Source organism: Calidris pugnax, unplaced genomic scaffold (genome assembly GCF_001431845.1).
Source record: "Calidris pugnax isolate Ruff unplaced genomic scaffold, ASM143184v1 scaffold398, whole genome shotgun sequence".
In the NCBI taxonomy this organism is placed as follows: domain Eukaryota; kingdom Metazoa; phylum Chordata; class Aves; order Charadriiformes; family Scolopacidae; genus Calidris; species Calidris pugnax.
The window spans coordinates 3,007,308-3,022,549 of NW_015091280.1; the positions used below are offsets into that span (position 1 = coordinate 3,007,308).

The 15,242-nt window shown below is 39.7% G+C and overlaps 1 protein-coding gene across 1 annotated transcript in view; it reads right to left on the reverse strand.

Moving 5' to 3' along the window:
- The window catches only part of PXYLP1 (2-phosphoxylose phosphatase 1), a 116,622-nt gene that overhangs the window by 19,702 nt on the left and 81,678 nt on the right, over nucleotides 1–15,242 (reverse strand). The window lies entirely within an intron of this gene.

A 15,242-nucleotide genomic window follows, 5' to 3' on the forward strand; every position in this document is an offset into this window, starting at 1 on the left:
AGTTATGATAGTACTACAAACCATAGGGAAAACAAAGTACTCAAGATTGAAGGGGCTGGACTGAATTCTGAAAATCACTTTCCTTACTACTCCCCACCCTTACATGGCTACCTTGCCAGCCTTACGTAGTCTGACTCGCCTAAAGAAAATACAGAAAAATATATTTGTTAAAATTTAACTGAGACTACCACAAAAAATGTTAAACACAAAGAAATGTAATTAATGTTTACACACAGCAGGGAAATTAACAGAAATACCAGCACTAGTCATCCAACATGTAAAAGCATGCTGAAGCATTTCTGAATTTCAGGGCAGAGTTGTACTGACGTCTTTTTACCTTGTCTTGATGTGAAAGCACTAGTTAATTTAAGAGCCTTACAAGACTACACTTGAAATAACAAATGCCCACTTTTTTTTTTTTTTCCTATTAGTACTTCTGCTATTTGAACAGGGCAGATTTAGAGGTGAAAACAAGGAGGAAAAGTGTTTGTATTTTTACCCCTATTAGTCTTCTGTGGTGAGAGGAGAAAGAAAAAAAAGAAAGAAAGAAAAGATGAGAGAACAAATTTTGAAGCAGAATTTTATTAATTCTTCTGGGTCATTTCCTCAGTTACATCTTGACTCCCAAACCTAATTTTAAAAGCTAATTTTTAACCACAATAGAGTTGTGCGGACAAAGAAAACCAATGAAGACAGCAAACTGAAGCGAAACACACAAAGGTTTTAAGAGCACACAGCCGTTAATGTAACACAGACTCTTCATTCTTAAACTACAATACACTACTTTGAATATTTTAATGTGGTTTCTCTTTGCCTGCCAAAACCAGAATTCAAGCATTTTCCATCCCCTTGCTAGTGCTGCTGACATGGGTAACACCCGCGAAGAACAGCAGCTTGAAACTTCTCCTGAAGCTGTTTCAGATTTTGCATTTGACTACCCACAGGACTGTGCCTGGCGAGAACATTAACTGTAATTTTGACTTCGGCCACTTCAGCTGCAGAGCTCAGCTGCCATTCCAGCATGGATTTACCAGGTTCATTTCGTAGTTCCTTCCATGCTAAGGCTCACGTTACTGTGAGACATTGCAAACCACTGGCCAAGGAACTCTGGCAGTAAGACAGAGCCTTGGCAATATCTACCAGAGGTTGACAAATCTGGCTTTAAGGGGGCTTGCAGCAAAATTTGCATTTGGGGTATAAATCCCAAACCTAAGAATGTGTTCACAACAGTTGCTGCAAATAAGCAGCGCTACCACGCAGTAGTTGCCTAAAGAGTATAAATGGGAAACTACAGCAGTTATGTTTTAGAGGTCAAGCTTCCTACTCAGAAAAGGTCAGAAGCAACAACTTTCAGCTTTCTGTTAATCATTTTTTAAGAGCAACACACAACATTGCTACTGCCCACCTAATGTCATAAAAAAAGCACAGAGCTGCCTCAAGGCATCCTAGAGGTACTGTAACTCCATTCAACTTCAACCCATGGCTGTTTCAGAAGACGGGGAAAACATACCTCAATAGCAACAGCTTCAAACTCTGGTGTTAAAATTTGGTTGGGAGATTTAAAAGCAAAATAAAGAACCTAATTATTTATATAAGGCAGTTTTAACTACAAAAAACCTTAAACATACCACATTTTTGCACTGAGACTATTAACTACAGCAGTCAACAGATGCATACATTAGCTTATTAAGATCAAGTGTCTATGGTTCATGAGGCCAAATATTTTGTTTGCAGACAGCAAGTCTCATTTCTAATCAAACTAGTTGAATAAATACTTAAACACTGCCAGATAAATTTAAGAATAAGGAAAGGCACCAAATCTTAAAGAGAAGAATCTACTCTATTTAAAATATTAAAAATAAATTTGAATATTAAAAATAGTACCCACAGGATTATCAGATTACATGTTTGAAGTTTAAAAGGCCACTGACAAAACACCCTTAAAAGAGACTCTTAAATCAACCCAGCAGTTACGGGTGCAACATAAGACCATTTTGTGGATCGGAAATGGACTCTGAGATCAGGAATAACAATAGTTCATGTCAATTATTTAAAAAAAAAAGTTTACTAAAAACCAGCCTATTCTAAATGCTGCTCCTAACAATATTTATTAATTACTTAATAATAGCTTATACAAATAAGCTTGGCTTATACCAAGGAGGAAGGGGAGACACAGCATTTCTCCACTGAACTATCACCCTGTCCGCTTCCAAGTGTCTCAGGTAGGGACTGGGCTAAAGGAGCTTCTAACTTTGAACCCACCTGGGGCACAACCACCTTGTCTGGATTTCTGAACATATTTAAGCATCCTGATCTAGTGAAAAATGTCCCTGCCCATGGCAGGAAAATTGGCCTAGATCATCTTTAAAAGGTTCCTTTAACATAAACCATTTTATGATTTGACCTAAATGATTCAAATTGTTTGCAGGTTTAAAAAAGAAAATTATCAAAATGGTAAAAAACTCCAGTCACCTAAATAATCACTGTCATAACAAGTAGTATTTACTTAGAGCACACTTGAAATAACATACCAGGGAGAAGGGAAAAAAAACCAAAAAACCAAACAAACCAAATAACCAAAACTACCTACGCAAATACCTGGGTCTTCCATTTAACTATGTTAACTGTGTTAAATGGAAAAAATAATTTTAAAAAATCATATTATCTGGGCACCAGTCTGGGCACTGGAAATTTCCATGAAATGTATACACATAAAAATAACAAACACTTCAGAAAAGGGGAAAAAAAAGACCAAGTACAGATGAATTCTAGTTGGAAAGCTCCCTTCTGTTTGCTCAGCATCAGCACGGTGACCCTGAAGAGCCCACCCAGCAAGGCTGGTCCTTCTTCCCCCTTGTTAAAGCTCTGCCACCAGCTGGAACAATCCTGCAATTTCGGAGCTTTGGGAGGAGGACTCCAAATAATGCAGCCCCTCTCTGTACTGCTGCCTGGTCCGAAGAACCACAGAGGTATTTTCCACACGGACAGCTGAAGTCTCAGGTGTCTCTCAACGCTTTTCTCATCTTTTGCCATTCCCTGGACATGGCTAGCGCCTTATGTATTTCTGATGTTTTCTCCCTTCTCCCTCCCTTTTTATTTCAAGTACTTGGGCATCAAGCTTCTTTGCTGTCTCCATTTATCCTGCTTCTGAGCTGCTGACTCCTCCTTTGCACGCCTCATCCTCTCCAGTTCCCTAAGGCACAGAAGGCTCAATTTGTTCCTCCACTTTGGTACCCCTTATACCACATTGAGCAGTTATTTAAAGCTGTTTGAAGAGCAGACTGTCTCTTTGTTTCCAAATTATTTCACTAGTGAAAATTCTCTTCTGCAGCCTCAATCCCACCTTTGTCTCCCAAGTGGGCTTTCTGGCCCATATGTAACCAGGAAACCTACAAGTAGTAATGGACTGACACAGGGCAGAGAAGGAAAGAAGAAAAGAAAAGAAAAAGGGGGAAAAAAAAGAAAAAAAAAGAGACACCCTCATATGGAGTTGAAATTCCTCTTTTTACTAAACTCTGTTCTGCTTTCTCAGCTGCAAATAATAACATCAGAATTCTATTCTATAGTTTTCACATTACTTTTTATAGCTTAACACTGCTTTATAGGACTTGTTCCATGAGTTCACAGTACCATGCACTTGCCCAAAACAGAAGTCTGCCAATGTGCATATAGTCATACTTAAAATCTCTGATTAAGAGAGTTTTTGAACAGGGTCTTTACACTACTGTGCCTTTCAAAGCTCATGTTTTACTATGACAGGAGCACAGCAATTAAACCAGAAATGAAACAGATGATTTTGATGTGTGTTATCCCACAGCCAGGGCAGTTAATAAAACATATCTGAAACATATTTGGTCATCTAACTGGAAACTTTGCCAACGCTGAAACTATAAAGAATACGTGAGTATTATTATAGAGATAGTTTGACAACAAAAAGGGAAAGAAAATATATTTTATTTCCCAATATTCATTAACTTATTTTTAAAATTAATGAAGCTACATAGAAACCACTTTGAAACATTAATTTTGAAAAAATCTATATCTAGGAAAAAAAGCAGAAGGCTTACAGAAACAGTAAAATGAAAGATTCCTCAATGCAACTCAGCTCTGTGTCCCACCAAGTTAAAAATTGTTTAAAACACAGAGTAAAACTAAACACACGGGCTGCTCTCAGACAAAAATAAGACCTGATCAAACAGCAAAGCCAGTCCTGTGAGAGACAGAGGGGCACTGGTCACTCAGTAGAACAGCTAGATACTGCTGTAGAATCACTCCTTCAAGAATTTTTACAGCTTCAAACTGAAATATGATTTTAAGTTGAAAAAAATCAAGAGGAAATAAAGTCCAAACTCTGATACTAAGCTTAATTAAACAAAAAAACTCCAGTAATTTTTATTTTAAAAATCAAACCACAAAACATGAAGACCAAATTTTAAAATGAAGCTAACCATTTGACTAAGAAATGTCTTTATGAACAAAACCAACGGCATCTGAAATATTATGACAGAATACAACCTATCTAAAGAGCAAGAAGCTAATCTGACTTCCATACCTCCCCGCAGTTCCTGAATGCCACAAAACAAACCAAAAAATATAAATATTAGACAAGTAGTTTCTAAGGGAGACACACAATCATTCAGAAGTGCTTTCAGTATAACGATTGTAACAATTGCTACGTAGCAACTAATCCCCTCTGGAAGTATGTCAAGTTTACCAAATCAACTATTGTACTTGGAAGCCCAAGGACGGACCCAGTCTGATAGGAATTAGAGCTACAAAAACTGACATGAATTTGACAGAATTCTGTACAGCAGGAAAACAAACACAAAACAAAGTGCACATGCAGAAGAAACACCAAAATGAATGCTAAATCATTCCATTACCAGTTTCTCTCCCTCCTGCAGTCTTTGTTTCAGCTTGAAAAACACTATCACAACTGTTTACCAAGAAGAAAAAAATTTATCCATGAAAAAGAAATGACGAACATTTACCTAAAGCCAGAAAGAGAGGCAACAAAACCATTTTCCATCTCTGTTTTCCCTTGTAGCTCCAGCCAGCCTGAGAAGCAGCAGCCCAGGTAGCCATGTTAGTCTCAATTTTCTGACTAAACAGAGACCTGAAGTTTTCATCTTCTACAAAACAGAAGGTTCTTTCAGCCCCATGCAAACACACTATTTAAAACAGTCACATGGAAATGAAAAAAAAAAAAATCCAAACCAAAAAAAAAAAGCCTCAAACCACCAAATCACCCCACTGTAGGTAACCTTATGTTAATTGGTAAAGAAAAGCAAATGCGCATGTCGGAGAGCACAAGAAGTTATTTATCCCTCTTCCACTATTTTTCCCCCCTCCCTGCTCCTAGCAGGACACTAACAAGGCTGCCTAGCACAGAGGAGAACACTCAGGCTTCTGAAATTCTGATGTTGAACGTAGACCTCTCTTCTAGTTGCTCACTCTCTTATAAAATGGAAGGTAGAAAAGGAGAAGCATAGGGGAAAACAACCAGAAAAAGGCAGGAATGCTTCAAAAAAATGAGATGAGGGGGAAAAGGTGAAGATGCGTGGAGCAAAAAAAACAATCTGGAAAAAGAAGACAAGGCACACGTGGGCTAAAGAACAGGTAGGGCACCAGCAAAGGCAGAGGCTGCCAGTTTGGAAGCAAGGCAGCCCGGGCACAGAACTGCAGGAGCTCCCACACCCGGCCACCCCAGGCTGGACCCCGGCCACCCCACGCTCACGCCTGAGGAGCACAACCACCAGATCACTTTTAGAGCTCTCTGTGGGATTTACAAATGCATATTTGGGCACCAGTGAAGTTCAAATACCCCTGTGTGACACACAATCCACCTTCCTCATTTCATTCTTTTGTACAGCCAAATAAAGGCTTTACAAGTCTCAAAGGTAAGATCTGTATGAACAGGGAGGGCCTTCATCCATAATGCACAATGCCACAATCACTAATGTGCTGTATTTCAATGCGGAGTAATCACTCAAACAAAAAGGCTTATTAGTCTCACAGTGGTCAAACTATCAAGTACGATTAAGAAAAACAACCATAGAAATCTTTAAAAAGGCTTTCTACACCTTTGAACATAAGCTGCTAAGCGTCAGATTTTATATTTACATAAAATATAAATAGAACTACCAAACTTGTACATAAGTTTGTCTTAAATTTTCACTTTTAATTTATTAATATGCAATTTTAACAAAGCCTCCAGTAATTCTTATTTTAAATCAAACCACCTGCCCAATTTTTTATCTAAAATCTGTCCACACAGAACTTGGGAAGAAGTGACAGTCCCCAGCATTTCTGCAGTCTCTATCCCTTAACCATTCACATCTGAATCTACTTATTTCACCACATCCCTGCTTTCCCTGGCATTTGGTCTTCAAATTTCTCCACTTCTGCTGTGTCTTCTGCCCTCTGAGGAGCAAGTGGAGCAGGGCGTCCCCAAAGCCCAGATGTATTCTCTACAGAAAGCTCTCCATGAAGCTGATGCCCTTTCTACTGCAGAGCAGGCTTCAAGCTTCCAGGTTTTCTTTCCACGGTGCTGCTAATTTCTCTGAGCGTCACTCCAAAGGGAAAAAAAGACTGAAGGGAGCTATGGGGGAGGTGGGTAACAGAAAGAAGAACAGCAGGGTCCTTGGGGACACACACCTAAATTCAACTTAGAATAGCACCAGCAAAATGCTCTCCTGTGACAAATATCTGACAAGTTAAAGAAGGTTCTTTGGAGTGTAATTTCTCCACAATACTTCAGCCTAGCAATAGCATGAGTTTTGAGGTCACAGAGGTACAGCTGTCAGATTGCAGCTGGGAAGCAGAGGTAAGCACTTCTCTTTCTTGCACACTTAAAAATGCTATCAAATCAAAGCCCTGAAAATGGATGACCCAAAGTACAGATTCATCATTGTTACAGAAGAGGGCAGGAATTGCCAACCTCATGGTATTCACTGAGCTGTCAAACATGAGCAAACAGTGAAGAGAGACTACAGATCCCTTCCTCAGAGTATCCAAGAATTTGCAAACTTTTAGCTTTAGTGGCAAGTTACAGACCCAGACATGCCCAGACACATACACCTCTTTGACATACATTCAGTTTCTGGGCTGCTGCTGCTGTTCTTCCTTCTGCAAGAGAGATCACAGTAATTTTGAAAATTTTCAAGGACTCTGCTGGTTTACAGCATAATCCCAATGCCAGCACCCTAAACTTTGCAGTCTAAGACAGACTTTAAAAAAAATACTCAGGAAAAGTATTTATAAGTAGCAGATATCATTGAATAAACATTCTTTTCAAGCCAGTGCTTCTAGTCAAAAGCACAAAAATGCTTGCTATGGCAACCTTGAATACACGCACTTCATACTGCAGAACTTCTGCAATATCCCTCATTACAGCTTATTTTGACATCAGAAGTTAAAGCCCACTAGAATAGTTCTATTGATCCTATCAGGTAAATATAGACATCTCCCTTCCTACAGCAAAAATATCAATTACTTTTCAAGACCATGAGAAATGCTGCAGCAGACTTGTGGAACAGAACATAATATTTTGAGTTCTTACATATAAACATTAACACGTCAAGAGAAATTGATTAAACTCACAAAGTTGTGGGGCATCCATTTTGATGCACTGATCCTTGAAGGGTAAATTTCTGCATTACCTGGGTCAATATTAGAGAAGTGCTGCTTTCAAAATTCTCTTCTTTAGTGCTATGTTGTATTTCCTTATGTTACTTAAACTACATCTTCTGTTTCAAAGTGACAACACAGAAGCTATATAGTCCCATTTCCTTCCCAAATTACTTGTAATTTAATAGAGACAAGAGGTAAATTCCTCTTCTCTTTTATTCCTGCAGGCCCAGCCATCACAGAACCTGAATGCACCAGTTCCCTCGTTGCCCTCCTTCCACCTGGAGAACTCAGCCACAGTCTTCAACCCCAGACACGGTGGGGATGGGAGCAGGGCAGGCAACGTAAGGAATCACTCTCCTCCAACTGGAAAAGTTCTCATGGGATATTTAAACTAAGATTTAAGACAAACAGATATTGTTTTTTCATGCCCATAGAGAGACCTTCAGCATTGCCTTCTCTGTTCTTCAGCAAAAAAGCTCTCTGCAGCCCCTAGCAGGGACAATTAGCTGTCACCCATGCTGTGTGACAGGATTTACAGCCGTCATACGCTGGTATAGCAGTTTGTCTATGAGAGGAGCAGTGTCCTTCAAATTTAAGGTACACAGGTAATGACTGTTCCCCGGAACTTCACCTGAAGCCTTGCTTCTTATTTTAATTACCCAAGACACAAGCAGCAGTCAATCCCAGTCCCCAGCTTGGGCAGAGTCTCACTAAAGCAGCACCACAGGCACCCCAGAACAGCAAAACCTAGAGGGCAGCTTGCCCGGTTCTGCATCACCCACTGGAGTGAGTGCACTCGTTATTACTGTGCTAACGTCGCTCAGCTGCAGCAGCCAATTATCATCAGGTTGACCACCAGAAAACATCAGCCCAAGCCACATGTGCTGGCAATAAATACTTTCAAGTGAAGGGGATTGAGCTACCTTTTGAAGACTGTCAAAGACCTCATTAGAGGAAAAATTGCAGCAGACAATACAACTAACAAGACCAATAGCTATAGCAACTCGTTACATTTCAGCTCACAGTGAAAATAAAACACACTCTTTTTGGTTTGCCTACTACATTTTCTCTGATATTATTTGTAACCCAAGGAAAATCACCCATCCAAGGCTGAGATGGACATATCTACTGGAAATAAGAATTTTAAAGAAATGCTACCTGAAGTTTTCTATTTTTCATTATTTTGTTTCTAGTTCCTTAAGCTTTAATTTTTTAATTTTTTTTTTTGCACTAACTTTCCTGTACTACAGGGGAATTTTCCCCCTAGAAGACTGAGCCACTTTTAATTATTTAAGTAAATAAAAATGTTGTTTCTCTGTTTAAAGTGTAGCATAAATAAGTTTTCAGAAGCATCCTGTTTGTCACAGGCTTACCGTCAGAAAATGGAAACTCAGGAGGGCTAGGAGGTTGCAGAGGTACCTCATGTTAACCTAGTGGAAGTCAGATCTGATTGAGGGGGAATGAGTGTGAGCTGTAAAGTATTTTATTAATATGCATGTTTATAAGAAAACCACATTTCTATTAAGTTATGAGGAAAAAAATGTAAAGACTTGACAACGGTCTTCTCCCATGCTCAAGCTTAAATGAAGATAAGCCAAATTCTAGTTGACCAAATTGGAGGTTTGTAGATACACCCCAGTACGAGCTTTCGCACCACAGTCCCTTTTTCTCCCCAGAACAACCATAATATGATTATAACTGCAACTTGTTAAGAGCATCTTAACTTTACTTATTGATAATGACGTACTTTTATTGCATGAAATTCAATCAAAAGCTTATTCTTCAGTCTAACAATAGCTGAGTTTTCAGTCATCTCTGTTTTCATAGCTGAGCTTTCAGTCATCTCTGTTTTCAGATCTCTAAAGTTCTCCACTGGAGATGGAAATCTCCATATGGACAATTGAGAACTACTGTAAATTTGCTCCTGCTTTTAGCTGTTTGTCACAGACTTGGTCAGAAGTAGCCAAATCCCCTACCCCTTCCAGTAGGGTCAAGACCTACTTGTCTGCCTGTTTTCTGGATCACAATTTGGGAACTTAAAAGTTTCCAAGATTTTCCTCATCTCGGGATAATTACGAAAAGTAGCCTTCTGCCCACAGAGCCACAGCTCCCAGCTCAGCCCCCACCCCAGGGTCTTATTCCTTATCAGATGCAGGGTAAAGGGCCAGATTACCTTGTCTGCATACTCATGTTCAAAAATAAGTAGAACTACTACACATGACCACCATGCATGTTTAAAGCTCTACTGGATTTAAACAACTCACACCAGGCTTTCTGAGAACAAGTCCCTTATTTCCAGTTGCGTGCTTTGCTGATTTTTAACAGGATCCCAAACTGACTTACACAAGGAAAATAAATACACTAAGAAAACCTTTTTTGCACCAAAACACTACATGGTAGGCCTTGTAGTGCAACATTTTTGAGACCAAATTTAATCAGACACATTAAATTACACAATGGGTGCTTGCATTTATTGAGTCCAGACGTGGCTCTGAAAAGAGCTTTATAGTTTGAGAGGTCCCCCCCCTTGCTGTTTCAATTAACAATTCAGAAGGGCATATGGCCCTGCCTAAATAGCTTCCAGGATTTTCAGCTTGACAGCAATAACACAGCAATGCTGACTGCAAATCCAAGCCTTTTCAAGTTCTAGAGGAGACAGTCATTTTCCACTTCTCCCAAAGTAAAAAATTACTCTCTAAATTTTATTCTATTTTTCTACTACACCGAAACTACATTCTTTAACGTGGAAAAGATTTATATTTCCATCAATTAAATGCAGCCCTTTGAGTTAAAATATATATGTCTAATAAAGCTTTTCCTTACCAGCTTCTCACTAATTACCTCACTGCTTGGCTCTTCAGTCGATTGGAAGGGAACGGGGGGAGGTTCTTACTAGACATCTAGACGAGCAGACAGATTTCCTGCTCCATAAACACATTACTCAAGTCAGATATTTCTCATGCTCCAAGCTATTTTGTGACAAGATGCAAAAAAGGCTCCACTGTTGCTTATGATGAAGCAGTTATGTTGGTCCCTCGCCTACCACAGGCTCGTTAGGATTTACAAATGAGAAGTGTTACATACATTGCACCATGACACCATAAATGAAGTCATTCCTATCAATGTATCTGTGCAGCTGCCACATCTCATCAGGCTGGGAGATGACTTCGATTAGATCAAATCAGTGTCCTGAAGGCTACCAAACAAGGCTTAAGTATACAAAGACCAAGTAGGGGGTTTTATGGTCTGAAAGCATGATTTTCATAAATACAGTAGATCCAGACACTATTACTTACCTAATAAGATTCATGAGGACTACAATAAGATTTTAAAGCTCTGTCCTGCTTCTGTCTACAGAACTTGGCAACTGGTAAATGAACTAATCCGGCTGAATTGACCTAGAACAGATTTTCAAAACAGCTTTTATCAGCTGTGTTCAGAAACTGTTGGCAACTCGTCCCATTTCCATAGTATTGTCTCAAAATAAAGGTCAACATGAAAAGGTAGCTGCAGGACACAATATACTGAATGCAACTGCCATAATTTGCCTGTGGGTGGTGACCTTTATTTTTTCTTTTTGTCCTGTATATTTTTTTGGATCTCACAAATGCTGGAGTGGGAAGCTTTGCAGCGGTGATTACATCATGACTGAAGAAAAGACGCTTGGCAGATTTCACATGTGAACTGAACACAAACATAGAAGCCAATTACACCAAGTGTTCAACAGCAGAAGAAAACATGGCAACTTTCTATTAAGCTATGAAGAAAAAAACATAAAGACTTGACAATGGTCTTCTCCCATGCTCAAGCTTAAATAAAGGTAAGCCAAATTCTAGTTGACCAAATTGGAGGTTTGTAGATACACCCCAGTACGAGCTTTCGCACCACAGTCCCTTTTTCTCCCCAGAACAACCATAATATGATTATAACTGCAACTTGTTAAGAGCATCTTAACTTTACTTATTGATAATGACGTACTTTTATTGCATGAAATTCAATCAAAAGCTTATTCTTCAGTCTAACAATAGCTGAGCTTTCAGTCATCTCTGTTTTCAGATCTCTAAAGTTCTCCACTGGAGATGGAAATCTCCATATGGACTATTGAGAACTACTGTAAATTTGCTCCTGCTTTTAGCTGTTTGTCACAGATTTGGTCAGAAGTAGCCAGATCCCCTACCCCTTTCCAGTAGGGTCAAGACCTACTTGTCTGCCTATTTTCTGGATCACAATTTGGGAACTCAAAGTTTCCAAGACTTTCCTCATCTCGGGATAATTACCAAAAGTAGCCTTCTGCCCACAGAGCCACAGCTGCATCTTAACTTTACTGATCGATATTGACATACTTTTATTGCATGAAATGTAATCAAAAGCTTATTCTTCAGTCTAACAATAGCTGAGCTTTCAGTCATCTCTGTTTTCAGATCTCTAAAGTTCTCCACTGGAGATGGAAATCTCCATATGGACTATTGAGAACTACTGTAAATTTGCTCCTGCTTTTAGCTGTTTGTCACAGATTTGGTCAGAAGTAGCCAGATCCCCTACCCCTTTCCAGTAGGGTCAAGACCTACTTGTCTGCCTATTTTCTGGATCACAATTTGGGAACTCAAAGTTTCCAAGACTTTCCTCATCTCGGGATAATTACCAAAAGTAGCCTTCTGCCCACAGAGCCACAGCTCCCAGCTCAGCCCCCACCCAGGGTCTTATTCCTTATCAGATGCAGGGTAAAGGGCCAGATTACCTTGTCTGTGTACTCATGTTCAAAAATAAGTAGAACTACTACACATGACCACCATGCATAGTAGCTCTACTGGCTTTAAACAACTCACACCAGCCTTTCTGAGAACAACTCTCTTATTTCCAGTTGCGTGCTTTGCTGATTTTGTTTAAAGCTCTACTGGATTTAAACAACTCACACCAGGCTTTCTGAGAACAAGTCCCTTATTTCCAGTTGCGTGCTTTGCTGATTTTTAACAGGATCCCAAACTGACTTACACAAGGAAAATAAATACACTAAGAAAACCTTTTTTGCACCAAAACACTACATGGTTGGCCTTGTAGTGTAACATTTTTGAGATCAAATTTAATCAGACACATTAAATTACACAATGGGTGCTTGCATTTATTGAGTCCAGACGTGGCTCTGAAAAGAGCTTTATAGTTTGAGAGGTCCCCCCCCTTGCTGTTTCAATTAACAATTCAGAAGGGCATATGGCCCTGCCTAAATAGCTTCCAGGATTTTCAGCTTGACAGCAATAACACAGCAATGCTGACTGCAAATCCAAGCCTTTTCAAGTTCTAGAGGAGACAGTCATTTTCCACTTCTCCCAAAGTAAAAAATTACTCTCTAAATTTTATTCTATTTTTCTACTACACCGAAACTACATTCTTTAACGTGGAAAAGATTTATATTTCCATCAATTAAATGCAGCCCTTTGAGTTAAAATATATATGTCTAATAAAGCTTTTCCTTACCAGCTTCTCACTAATTACCTCACTGCTTGGCTCTTCAGTCGATTGGAAGGGAACGGGGGGAGGTTCTTACTAGACATCTAGACGAGCAGACAGATTTCCTGCTCCATAAACACATTACTCAAGTCAGATATTTCTCATGCTCCAAGCTATTTTGTGACAAGATGCAAAAAAGGCTCCACTGTTGCTTATGATGAAGCAGTTATGTTGGTCCCTCGCCTACCACAGGCTCGTTAGGATTTACAAATGAGAAGTGTTACATACATTGCACCATGACACCATAAATGAAGTCATTCCTATCAATGTATCTGTGCAGCTGCCACATCTCATCAGGCTGGGAGATGACTTCGATTAGATCAAATCAGTGTCCTGAAGGCTACCAAACAAGGCTTAAGTATACAAAGACCAAGTAGGGGGTTTTATGGTCTGAAAGCATGATTTTCATAAATACAGTAGATCCAGACACTATTACTTACCTAATAAGATTCATGAGGACTACAATAAGATTTTAAAGCTCTGTCCTGCTTCTGTCTACAGAACTTGGCAACTGGTAAATGAACTAATCCGGCTGAATTGACCTAGAACAGATTTTCAAAACAGCTTTTATCAGCTGTGTTCAGAAACTGTTGGCAACTCGTCCCATTTCCATAGTATTGTCTCAAAATAAAGGTCAACATGAAAAGGTAGCTGCAGGACACAATATACTGAATGCAACTGCCATAATTTGCCTGTGGGTGGTGACCTTTATTTTTTCTTTTTGTCCTGTATATTTTTTTGGATCTCACAAATGCTGGAGTGGGAAGCTTTGCAGCGGTGATTACATCATGACTGAAGAAAAGACGCTTGGCAGATTTCACATGTGAACTGAACACAAACATAGAAGCCAATTACACCAAGTGTTCAACAGCAGAAGAAAACATGGCAAAAAGTATTTTCACAGGAACACGGACTGCAAATCCTCTGGCTTCAGTGATCTTTTCATCAACAGCAGCTGAGGATGATACAAAAATATGGCCCATAGAGTAGAGTTCAAGAAAGTTCAACAGTTGCTCCTGTTCTGTTATCCAGCAACCTGTCACTAATGCCTCTGACATTTGACAAGGGCTCTCTGCTGCTGAAACACGCATGTTTCATGTGTTTACTCTTTAAGGAATTCTCTAACTCTTGCTAAGTTCTTGCTCCCCAAATGGACATCAAGAGGAAGTGTGTGCAATTCTTTTCTCTCACCCTAGATAAAATGGTTTTTTCCTGCCTTTAAAAGACCAGATGATAGAAGTATATAGTCATCTAGAGTTTCAAGTGCATGTTGTTGCCTCTTTTCCTTAGGGCTCCTTAGGCAGCATCCCAGAATACTCAGAATGGCTTTTGAAACTCAAGTCAGACTTTATTAGGGCATGTACTAGAACATCCAGCTACTGAAATAGAAATCACAAAATACATAGGTAAAACGGTAAAATCCCAAAGAAATAAAAGCACTTCACAGCACACCTTTGCTCTGCCCACGACATCTTCACAAGCGTTGCTCCCGTGATTACAGAACACCAACTCACAGCTTTTTTGGATTGCAGCAAATTGTGCACATCTGCTCACCAGTAAAAGCCTCTTTCTGTCACCTCTCCACAGAGCTGCTTTCGGCACTTCTCAGCAGTGTCTCTGTGTCTGCACACCTGGGTCACATACAGTAATCTCCCTTTCTCTCAAAGGGCTCCCACCCGAAAGGCAGGAAACCGCACCACGTCTACGGTCCAGCCATAGCCTCTGCAAAGGCACAGGACACAAACTGTTTAATATGTTAATGTCATCAAACACAATCCACAGACATCTGGCACTTCCCTACATCCGTGCCCTTCCAAGATAAAAAGCCTTACAAATTCAAATCAATATTTTAACTACTGCATTAAATTAGCACCTTTCTGTTTCACATCTAATCCCAACTGTTTTCCGTCCACGAGCTGACCTGCTCGGGGAAGTGATCTCAACACCATATGCCACTGCTTACCCACGCCAAGCCAGCTCACTTGTTTGTCCTTGTCAACACCAGGGCACGGGAAAGCTGCTGCAGATTTGCTAGCAGCAAACCCCAAAACAACATATTTAATACAGTAGAGCCTGACAGATTTTCGTGCTGGGGAAGGAAGCCT